The sequence below is a fragment of the Chlorocebus sabaeus genome, chromosome 1 (assembly GCF_047675955.1).
Source record: "Chlorocebus sabaeus isolate Y175 chromosome 1, mChlSab1.0.hap1, whole genome shotgun sequence".
In the NCBI taxonomy this organism is placed as follows: Eukaryota; Metazoa; Chordata; class Mammalia; order Primates; family Cercopithecidae; genus Chlorocebus; species Chlorocebus sabaeus.
Window position 1 is genome coordinate 103,075,445 of NC_132904.1, and position 11,853 is coordinate 103,087,297.

The following is an 11,853-nucleotide window of genomic DNA, read 5'->3' on the forward strand; positions in this document are numbered from 1 at the left end:
TCTGAAGGTTCATGGAAAGTGAACTGACAACAGACAGGTTAATAGGAGAAAAAAGGAATACCAAATTTAAGGTACATAGCATGGAGGGAATTTCAGTAGAATGGTTACCCAATAACTCAATGAGTTCCAGATGTTTATATACCCTTTTTCGTAGAGGAGTGGGGGATGGGGATGTCGGAACTTAATGAGCCCAAAGAATAATGGCCTGGGACAAAGTTCTTCTGTGCTCTGGGGGAGGTGAAAGAAAGGTGGGGGTGGGGGGCGGGAAGTGCATAACTTTACTGTGAACAAAAATTATCTTAAAAAATATCTCATTATGCAGATAAATCCTCCCTGGTAATCTTGCAGAGATTAGAATAATGTCTGAGAAGAATCTCTCAGAAGAATAGATAAAAAGCCTGTCTGGGCAAGGTGACAACTCCTCTCTTCAGATGGCTCACCTCTCTTGACAACTGGAGAACAGAAGTTTTCCAGTTCTCCAGTGTTTAATCTTTCCTGGTTATTAAATGAGATCTTAGGAAGGGGGTTTTAAGCCAATTGCATTTCTTTTGGAAAGGAACTTTCTTAGATAAAGAAATTCCAAGGAGATATCCTCCCAGTGCTTCAAGAAAGGATCAGAGAGACAGGGAGGCAGGGAAAGTTTGAGAGAGAGCTTGAGGCAGCTTCTTCAGTTCAGCATGTCAAAGCGTTATATTTGGGGCTGTCGTTTTCTGAGTCCCAACATTTCCATTGTGCAGATTTTAAATGTAGCTTTGTCAGCAGCCTAGAGAGTTAACATGTGATAATGAGCATCAATAGCGATCTGAGTTCTGAGGGAGAAAAAGTGCCAAAGCCCTCAGTAGGATATTTAGGATCTCAAGCTATGCTCAATATGTGCCCTAATGTAGACATAACATGAAGATCAAAAGGAAATAATAATTGAGTTCTAACTTTAGAGATACTAAAACCATCTGATATAGTGTGGCTGTACCCCCACCCAAATCTCATCTTGAATTGTAGCTCCCATAATTCCCATGTGTTGTGGGAGGGACCCAGTGGAAGATAATTGAATCATGGGGGAAGTTTCCTCCATACTATTCTCCTGTTAGTGACTAAGTCTTAGGAGATCTGATGAGTTTTAGGGGGAAACCCCTTTTGCTTGGCTCTCATTTCTCTCTTTGCTGGCCGCTATGTAAGATATGCTTTTTGCCTTCTGCCATGATTGTGAAGCCTCCCCAGCCATGTGGAACTGTGAGTTAATTAAACCTCTTTCCTTTATAAATGACCCAGTTGCAGGTATATCTTTATTAGCAGCATGAGAACAGACTAATACACCATCCTATGTTTGTTTTCCTCTCACGGTCCTCTTCCTTAGCCCTCTCTCACATTTCAACAGTCACCCTAATGGCCAGTACCCTTTGGCTGCCCTGCCTTGGCCTGCCCACTCAGTGACTGCGTACTTCATCCTGCCTGCCTGAGAATCCCAAGTGGTCAAGTTTTGGTTTTGTTTTTTGTTTTAACTGAGCACCTCCCTACCCTGTACTCGAGACTGATGATACAATGGTGAACGAGACAAAGTCCCTGCCATTACAAAACTTACAATGAAAAATGACCATATCTCTCTCTATTTATATAAGTATATGTATATAAAATATATACTATATTATTTCATATATTATTTCTACTATATTATTTTCACATATTACAGATTTTATATGTAGTATATAGAATTTCATATATTATGAAGAAAAAGTAATATATGAAATTCTAACATATATGTAAAATAGAGTCGAATTCTACTATATATAGAATCCTACTATATATAGTAGAATTTCATATATGATGAAGAAAATGCAGGGTAGAAGAAAGAGTGTGTAAGGGTACAGAGGTCTTAGAGATATTCTTTCTTCCATTTATAAATGTCATACTTGAATGTAGTATATATTCAGAAGTACAAAGAGGTATACAGTTTAAAAGAAGCCTGTGTGTGCAACCCTGGCATTCCAGCCACACACTACCTCCCTGGGAAGCAACCACAGTTAGTGATTTTTCAGATATCCTTCCAAAGATATTCTATGCATATTCAAGCATAAATTAACTTCTATGTTCATGCATGTAAAACATTTTATTATGAAAACTTTCAAATATGTAGTAATGTTGAATGGATTTTATGGTAAACATCTATATACTCACCACTTCGATTCTACCACTAACATTTAGTACTACTTGTTCTAGCATTTATCTATTTATCCACCTGTCTTGGACCATTTTATGTTTCTATAACAGAATACTTGAGACTGGGTAATTTATAAAGGGAAGAGGTTTATTTGGCTCCGGTTCTGCAGGTTGGAAAGTTTGGAGGCATGGCACTAGCTTCTGGAGAGGGCTTCCATGGTGCATCATAACATGGCAGAGAAGTTCAAAAGCAAAGTGACACATGTGAAGAGACAAAATCCCAGGGGTGTCTTGACTTTTTAACAACCAACTCTCCTGGGAAACATTCCCTCAAGAACTAATCCAGTCTCATGAGAGTGAGAACTCACTACCAAGCCATTCATGAGGGATCTGCCCCATGACCCAAACACCTCCCACTAGATGCCACCTTCTAATATGACCACATTGGGGATCGCATTTCACCATGAGTTTTGGTGTGGACAAACTATATCCAAACCATAGCACTATTTCTTTAATCATCTCTCTTTTTTAATGCATTTCAAAGGAAACTGCGGACATTACTATACAGCCTTCTAAACACTTCAGTATGTATACTATTAATTAGAGCTCAGTATTTGTTTACATTCTCTTTTGATACAAACTTGAAATACAAAAGTTTTAAATGTCTTTCAATCCGTGACCATGCTGTGGCTCTACATTTATTTACATCTTTTAAAATTTCTCTCAAAAATGTTTTGCAACTTTTCATGCATTTTGTTAAATTTACTTGTGTGTTTTATGTTTTCTGATGCTACTTATACAGCATTATACTCAGTGGTGTAAGACTGAAAACGTTTCCACTAAGATTAAGATACAGATGCCTGCTTTTGTTTTGCCACCTTTATGTAACCTAATATTGAAAGTTCTAACCACAGCAATTAGGCAAGAAAAATAAACAAAAGTCACCCAAATTGGAAAGAAAGAAGGGAAGTTATCTACATTCACAGAGAACAAAATCCTATATGTAGTCAACCTTAAATATTTGACATAGACACAAAAACAGTTAGCAAAATGGTTAGAAATAATATATGAATTTAGGAAAGTTGCAGGATACAAACTGAACACTCAAAAATTAGTTTTATTTCCATACGCTGACAATGAACAATCCAGAAAGAAAATTAAGAAAACAATTACATTTACACTAGCATCAAAAAGAATAAAATAAGAATAAACTTAACTAAGGGGGTACCAGGGTTATACTCTGAAAACTACAAATACTGCTGAAAGAAATTAAAGACATAAATAAGTGGAAAGATATCTCATGTTCATATATTGGAAGACTTAATATTGTTAAGCTGTCAAGGCTACCCAAAGAGATCTACAAATTCAAAGTAATCCCTATCAAAATTCCAATAATGTTTTTGGCATAAGTAGAAAAATTTATCCTAAAAGTCATATGCGATCTCAAGGGATCCCAAATAGCTAAAACAATATTGAGAAAGAACAAAGTCGGAGGGCTCACACTTTCTGATACCAGTATCTATTATGCGGGCACCAAGGCCCTTGTCCCACTAAAGGTTCACTAAAAATCACTGACTTGAAGCAGGTTGATTAGTAGGAGAAAAGGCATACAAATTTATTTAATCTGTATACACAGGAGTCTTCAGAATTAAGACATAAAGATACAGGGGAAATTGTCCATTTTTATGCTTACATTCAACAAAGTATGGACAGTCATGTAGAACTATGACTGGACAAAACGTCTATGATCTAATGTTAATAGACTGAGTGGGGAAATCCAGCAAAGACTGTCCATCTAGATTCTTTTGGCCTCTGTGAGCATGCATGTCTTCCTTCTGGGTGTGGGGGCAGAGTCCTCTTTGGAATGGGGGTCTTAAGACCTACATTCAAACAAGGCAGGTCAAATAATTTCTTTATGGCCAATTTTTACATAGAATATTTTTAGGTTTTATGGCTGCCTTTCAGGAAAAGGGGTTCTGGTTTCTACAACCCAGCTTGAAAAAGAGGGATTCTAGTTTCCATGGCCAGCCTTGGGGGAGGATGGGACTGAGAGACAGGAGGGTAGGGGTAGGTCAGATAAAATCTTTTGTTTCTGAGGCTGCTGCTGAGGCCTTCATTTTGGTATATTGTTTTCTGAACTCCAACAACTACAAAGCTATAGTAATTAAAGTAGTGATACTGACATAAGTATTGACATATAAGCCAATGGAATAGAATAGGAAGTCCAAAAATAAATCCTTGCACATATAATCAAATAGTTTTCAATGACAATGCCAAGATCATTTAATGGGGGTAAAGCAGTCTTTTCAAAAAGTGGTTCTGGAAAAACTGGGTATTGAAAACCATGTGAAAGAATGAATTGGGACCCTTGTCTTTCACAATACAAAAAAGTTAACTCAAAATAAATTTAATACCTAAATGTAAGGGCTAAAACTGCAAAACTCTTAGATGAAAACCTAGGAGAAAGGCTTTGTGACATTAGATTTGGCAATAATTTGGTGAATATAACACTAAAAGTATAGGCAACAACAACAACAAGAAACAAATACCTAGGACTACATGAAAATGTATAATTTCTGTGCATCAAATGACAAGACCAACAGAGTGAAAAGGCAACCTTGGAATGGGAGAAAATATTTGCAAATTACATATTTGACAAATAATATGTAGAATATATTTTCTAAAAGTCTTACAATTCAGCAACAAAAACAACTCAATTTTTTAAATGGGCAAACAATTTCAGTAGACGTTTCTTCAAAAGAGATATACAAATGGCCAATAAATACATAAAAAGATATCCAGTATTGCTAGTCATTAGAAAAATGCAAATGAAAACCACTACACAGCCATTAGAGTAGCTATTATCAAAAACAAACCAACCAACGAACTTAAAACCAGAAAATAGCATGTGTTAATAAGGATGTAGAGAAATTGGGGTTCAGAGAACCTCCACTCCTCAGCATGAACAATACAGCATAGGTTGAACACTAGAAGTAAAGTACAGAAATAATTTGACTCATTGGTTACAGCTAGCTGTTTGCCTCATTTGGACATGTTTCTGAACAGTTGGCTGCCTGTAACTAGCTGAAACTGTTTGTGAATGTCTAAGACCCTAATATCCATTACAAAAAATAAACTCTGAAGTTAGGTTTCAGTTTGTTCACGTACTGAGTTAGGTTGTAGTTCATGACCTCCTGCTTACTTAGTTTAACGTGGTTGAGAATCTCAGGTGCTCTGTCTTGTAGCTAGGTGCTGATTAATTCAGGGACTGTAAAATAAGCATTTTAAAAATGATTGAATGTATTTCTCTCCATTGCTGTGAGGTAGCATAGAACACATGGAAGGTTGTTGGGACAAACATACTGAAAATAGAACTCTGTATCTTTAGCTTCAGACATTACACGGATCACAGAGCGGTCAGAAATAGGATACGCTATTTTGAATTTAAGAGCTACCTTAAGTAACAGGTAAAAACAATTTTTTGACTTTTCTGAAGATCAGCCTGGTTGTTTTTCTTTTAATTCATTCTTTAAATAATTACTCAGAAATAAGACTTAAATGGTGAAAATGGATACTCATGTATCTTTCTGAAATATATTTAATTTACATTTTTTTCTACTAAGATGTCCAAAGTACTTTATAACATTATCAAAATGTTTCATCAAATGCCATTTTGCAGAGAATAGGGACATCTTTCAGTGGGAAATAGATGACAGAGAAGTAAAATAATATCTACCAGATTACAAAACAAATTAGAAGTGGAGACCTTAAAGGAAAAAAGAAATGTTATCACATTCTCAAATGGAACATGCTTTATGCCATTTAAGTAGTGCTGAATAGCTCTTTTTGCTGCAAATCATTCTTTATTCCAGTTTTTTATTCTACCTGAAATTCTGCCAATTAGAGATTCATTTTCAATAACAATTCAGTATGAAATAGGAATTAACTCTGGGACTCAGGCTGTACATCGTTCACACATTTGTATGATTTAGTTGAATCATATTTCTCTCTCTTTTGCTTTAAGTGAGCTAAACTGTATTGAAGAAAGTGATAGAGGGTGATGAAAGGGGAGGAGAGAGGAGAGAGATAATTGGAAAAGACAAGGATATTTATAATGATATTATCGGGCTTCCCTACTCTAAGGCAGTGGTATGCGTCCTGGTTGCATATTAAAACTGCCTAGGGAACTATTTTAAAAGGAAACAAAACAAACTCAAACAAGCAAGCAAAGATCAATGCCTGAGCTCCTCATCCCCTAAGGACAATTATATCTGAATCTTTGTCAGGGGCAAGGTATTTAATTTTTTCTTTTGAAGGCTCACAAGGTGATTTTAATTAAACAACTGAGCCTGAGAACTACTCTCTCAATACTGATGCCCCGGTCATACCTCATACCAATTAGAGTAGAATATCTGGAATGGGAGAGCTAGGCATCGGTATTTTTTAAAAGATCCCCAGATAATTCTAATGTGCAGGAATGTTTAGGAACCACTGCTCTTGAACTTACATCAGGATAATCTAGAAGACTTATTTAAACACAGATTGCTAGGCTCCACCCCCAGAGTTTCTGATTCTGCTGGCAGGGTGATTTGCAGTTCTAACAAGCTCCCAGGTGAAGCTGATAATACAAGTGTGGAAACGATTCCATAGGATCACTTTGCAAAACTCCTTAGCCTTAGGTGCTAAAATTAAAGTTATGCATACCCTACCTAGCAATTTATGTGCTCAGTAAATTTGTTACAGAATTCATGTTTTAATGCAACAGGAGACATGGATAAGAATGTTTCTTAGCAGTATTATTTTTAATGACCCCAACCAGGAAACAATCCAAGTATCTACCAGCAATAGAATAAAAACAATTTGTTCAGACAATAAAATGACATTTAGCAATAACAATGAATAAATATATCTATACACAGTATGGATGATTCTTTATTTTATTTTATTTTATTTTATTTATTTATTTTTGAGAAAGAGCCTGGCTCTGTTGCCCAGTCTGGAGTGCAGTGGCAGCATCTCAGCTCACTGCAACCTCTGCCTCCCAGGTTCAAGCAATTCTCCTGCCTCAGCCTCCCGAGTAGCTGGGATTATAAGCGTGCACCACCACATCCAGCTAATTGTTTTGTATTTTTAGTGGAGATAGGCTTTCACCATGTTGGTCAGGCTGGTCTTGAATGCCTGACCTCATGGGATCCACTGCCGCAGCCTCCCAAAGTGCTGGGATTACAGGTGTGAGCCACCGCACCCAGCCTACACAGTATGGATGATTATTTAAAACATAATATGGAACAGAAAAAGCCAGACACATACACAAACTACAATATGATTTCACTTATATAAATTTTAAGTAAAATGAGCAAGACTAAACTATATGGGGTAATACTTCAGGGGTGAGAAAATATTGCTGTTGGGAAATGCCTCATAGGGTCTTTGAGGTAATAAGAGTATTCCACGTCCTTACCCATGAGGTCGTTATATAGATGTTTTCTTTACAATAATTAAAATAGACTTGTTTTACATATGTTTCTATATGTCTATATTTCACCATAAAATAAACATAAAACAATAAAATTAGGAAGGCCAAGTAACTAGAAGAGATTACATAGAATCAAACACTAACTTCAAATCTGACATCGGATGAATCTCAAGTTGTCCATATTAAGGGAAATGTTATGTTTGAAGTTGGTTCTATGAAGTAAATGGGGAACATTTTAATTATTTTGTTTGGAAAACTAGAGGAAAACCATTTTCAATTATTTTGATCTTTTATGAGAAAATGGTGATAAGTGGGGCCTTGTTTGTAAGGTATACTGATTTGTACATATGGTTCCAGTATATTTATTAATAGCGTCCTCTCATTGTCAGAGGTTCTCATTTAGACAATAAGTTGTAAGTTTTATTGGAAAAAAATATTTTTTTCCAATGTTGAATTTTAGTCTGTACAATAATTTCCAACTGAGTGAATGCAGAATGGCTTCTTCATATGTTTATGGTTTTGAAAAAATATGCATTTCCAAAGCCATAGCATTTCATTTGTATCACAAACTTTTTTTTCCTATCTCTTGATCTAAAAGATTTTGCCTAATGTAATGGTTCTGCTGAAATTAATCACTTTGTATGCTTATACTCACCCTGTCAAAAAAGAAGCTGATTTCTTAAGAACAATGAACAAAGGACATAAATTTATGCCCAGACCCCAAAATAATAATTAATAGTCTACAGCCAGTGCCCCCTGCTTTTAAATCTAAATGTCATTTGCAGAAGTAATTCTCATCATCAGTGAAAATTGAAATCATGCAAGAGAACTGCAAGGCGACTAGAAAGGGGTTGAGAAGCGAGATGAGATGTCAACGCACAAAAAGAAATAAATCAGTGCTAAGTTTCTTCTAACTTAAACTTTCTAAGTAAAATCTCCAAGTACAACACTGGGAACATCAAAGTGTTCCCACATAGTCACATCCCCCTCTTTTCCAACCCACTCTTGAAAAGGAAAAAGCTAAAGCCTTCAGATCAGGTTGAAATAACTCAGCAAAATGTATTAATACTCACCTAATTCTTAGGCCCTCAGGATAAACTCCTATTGACGTCAGCAGGAGCTTTCTCTTGCAGACAGTTGTGAATTCATCTCAATAGGTTTCATCTGGGTTATTTAGAGCCCTGCAATTTTAGGATGGAGCTTCAAAGACCTGACCTACCACTGCTGAGAAATTGGCATTGAGAACTTGAACCCTCAGATGCAATGACTCCCTCCTGGTGGTGAAAGATGCTGCTTGAATTTTGTATCTGTAATGGGAAAATAGTACAAAAGTTCGCTTGACTCTAGAGGCTGCTCATTTGTGGCCATTGTCCGGTTAAGAATGTGAGCACTGACCAATAGAAATGATGTTTCTGATTAAAGCGCCAAGAGTCCATTTATGCACATACAAGCTGTGTTTGCATGTACAGACTGATTTGAGGAGGGAGAGTAAGTTAACTTCAGACAGACCTTTCTTTTCTTTTTTTTTTTCAGACAGAGTCTCACTCTGACTCCCAGGCTGGAGTGCAGTGGTGCAATATCGGCTCACTGCAGCCTCCACCTCCTCAGCCTCCCGAGTAGCTGGAATTATAGGCATGTGCCATCATGCCCAGCTAATTTTGTATTTTTAGTAGAGACAGGGTTGCACCATGTTGGCCAGGATGGTCTTGAACTCCTGACCTCAGATGATCCACCTGCCTCGGCCTCCCAAAGTGCTGGGATTACAGGTGTGAGCCACTGCGCTTGGCCCAGACAGACCTTTTTATAAAATAATATATCAGCCCAGGATCAAGTGGCAAGGAAGAAAAGCCTGTTTAAGCTAGCTTAAGTTAAGGGGAATTTATTTTAGGCTAAGGCAGCCTCACCAGCATTTAAGGATGAGAAATGAAATAAAGCCAAGCCACGTGGGGACAGACACTAGGACAGAAAAATCAGTTATGAGTTTATTCTTTCTGTGCTTCTAAAGCATGAGGTATCCTCCTCACCTTGCCTCCTCCTTTTTTCTCTTGTTTGGCTTCACGTGGTTCCACATTCCTCTACTTGCTGTGATATTTTCCTTTTCAATTCAATCTTCCACTATCGTCTAACAAATGGTCCCTGTGCCTTCAAGGGCAACTTCTTCAAGAGAAAGAATCGAACTAGTTCAACCCAGTCTATGCACTGTTGCTTCTTATGTTGGCATTCAGCATAAGCTGACTCAGCTAGTGGTGAGGAATTGCTTCCTACGGAGGGGCTGTGAATGGGGTACATTCTCAGAAAGGCAGAATAGATTGCGTGGGTTCTCCCAAAATGTGTACTATAATACATTAATACAAATTATTTAAATGTACTATACCCTGGATGGAACCGTGTATACATGCCCAAAGTGCTGGCCCTTCTTTCCTTGTCTTCCAGGTCAATATGAAATTTAAGAAAGTGATAACCCACAAATGACAATTGTTATTTCAAATGACAGTGTGAAAGATTCAGTTACAGTCTTCAGTGTCCTGCAATGGAAATATATTCACACACACACACACCCACACGCACACACACATAGAAATGAATGATGTTTTCAAAGTCCAAGACTTTCTTTCCTCAAAAGGCCTCTTGCCATTCCCTTAATGAAGACTCATGCATTTCTAACACGTTTCTGTTTAATATTCACCCTCTACATCTAAAGTGAAGAGTTGTTTTTAATATTACTTTAATAATAAAAATATAGTTTAATTTTCCTAGCAAATGCCAAGATTTTCAAAAGATGATACACTTAGGTGCTGCTGAGCCTCTCAGAATAAATTTTAAGAACCAATGGAGTAAAATCTTAATCAAGCTTTTATTGTCCTAATTTTCTATTGTTTTGATCTCATCTTTTAGCTAATTTGTTCCTCCAAGTTAGACTATCTGGTGTATTTTCTCTTAAAAGGAAAACAAGTGTAAGTTATTTGTTTCAATCCGTTCAAAGTGAGTTTTTGCAAAAATTACATACTGCAATCTACTATTCCTGCAAGAAGATTGCAAAGGGCATATCTAACCCATTTCCAGGAATAATAAACTACTTTTTATGTGATATATTTTTTGGTGATAATATGCAGAATGTGAAAGCTTGGGGTGCTTTTATCAATATCTTAATGTACACAATTCCCTTTTAAGTTTTTTGGATTTTTCAAGTTTTAATTTTCATCATTTAGGGGTAGTAATGAAACTTAATATAGATATTTATTTACTTTTAATCAACTTGACTTATGCCTCAAAACTTATGATCTGGGATGAGGGAGGAAAGTGGCAAGATGTTTCAGTTACTTAATCTCTAGCCAGGAGATGTTACCTGTGGCCAAGCTCTGCTAACTCAGTTCTGGCCATGAACATAGTTTGCCCTTCTAGTAGTAACTGTGCCCACTGTTTCTCCTAGCTAAGTCATAGTATACCTGTGCTATGGTTTGAACGTCCCTACTAAAACTCATATTGAAATGTAATTTCAATTTTAACTGTATTAAGAGATGGAACCTTTAAGAAGTGATTAGGCCATGAGGGGGTCTGTCTTCATGAAAAGATTAATGCTATTATCGTGGGAGTAGGTTAGTTATGGCAGCAGTGGGTTCCTGATGAAAGGAGTGAGTTCAGCCTGATTTTTTCTCTCACATGCATGTGTGTGCTTTCTCACCGTGTGATGACTTCTGCTGTGTTTTGACACAGACGGCATTACACGCTGAGAAAGCACCAGGAGCAGCCCCTTGATCTTGGACTTCCCAGCCTCCATAACTGTAAGCCAAATAAACTTCTGTTGTTTGTAAGTTACTGTCTGTGGTATTCTGTTATAGCAGTAGAAAGTGGACTAAGACAACCAGTCACTTGATGGATATCTCTGGGAGATAACACTGGAGGAGATGCCAACTGGTAAAGGTGGTTACCTTTTGGAGTAGGAAGCAGGCTGATTACTTTGGCTTTATTCACTATTTTATTGATTCAACCATTCAACCAATTAAGCAACTCTTTTTTTAGCAAGTGTTTATTGAACTGCTACTATGTACCAAGTACTCTGATAGAACGTGGAATAAATAAGTAAACAAAGGAGATATGATCCCTGTGTAAGCTCAGTGGGGAATACAGTCACATAGATAATTTTTCTGTGAAGGGTTATAAGGAGCTGTGAGAGAGTATAGGGAGATGGAATAATTGAGATTGTGGATCAAAGAATGCCTTTG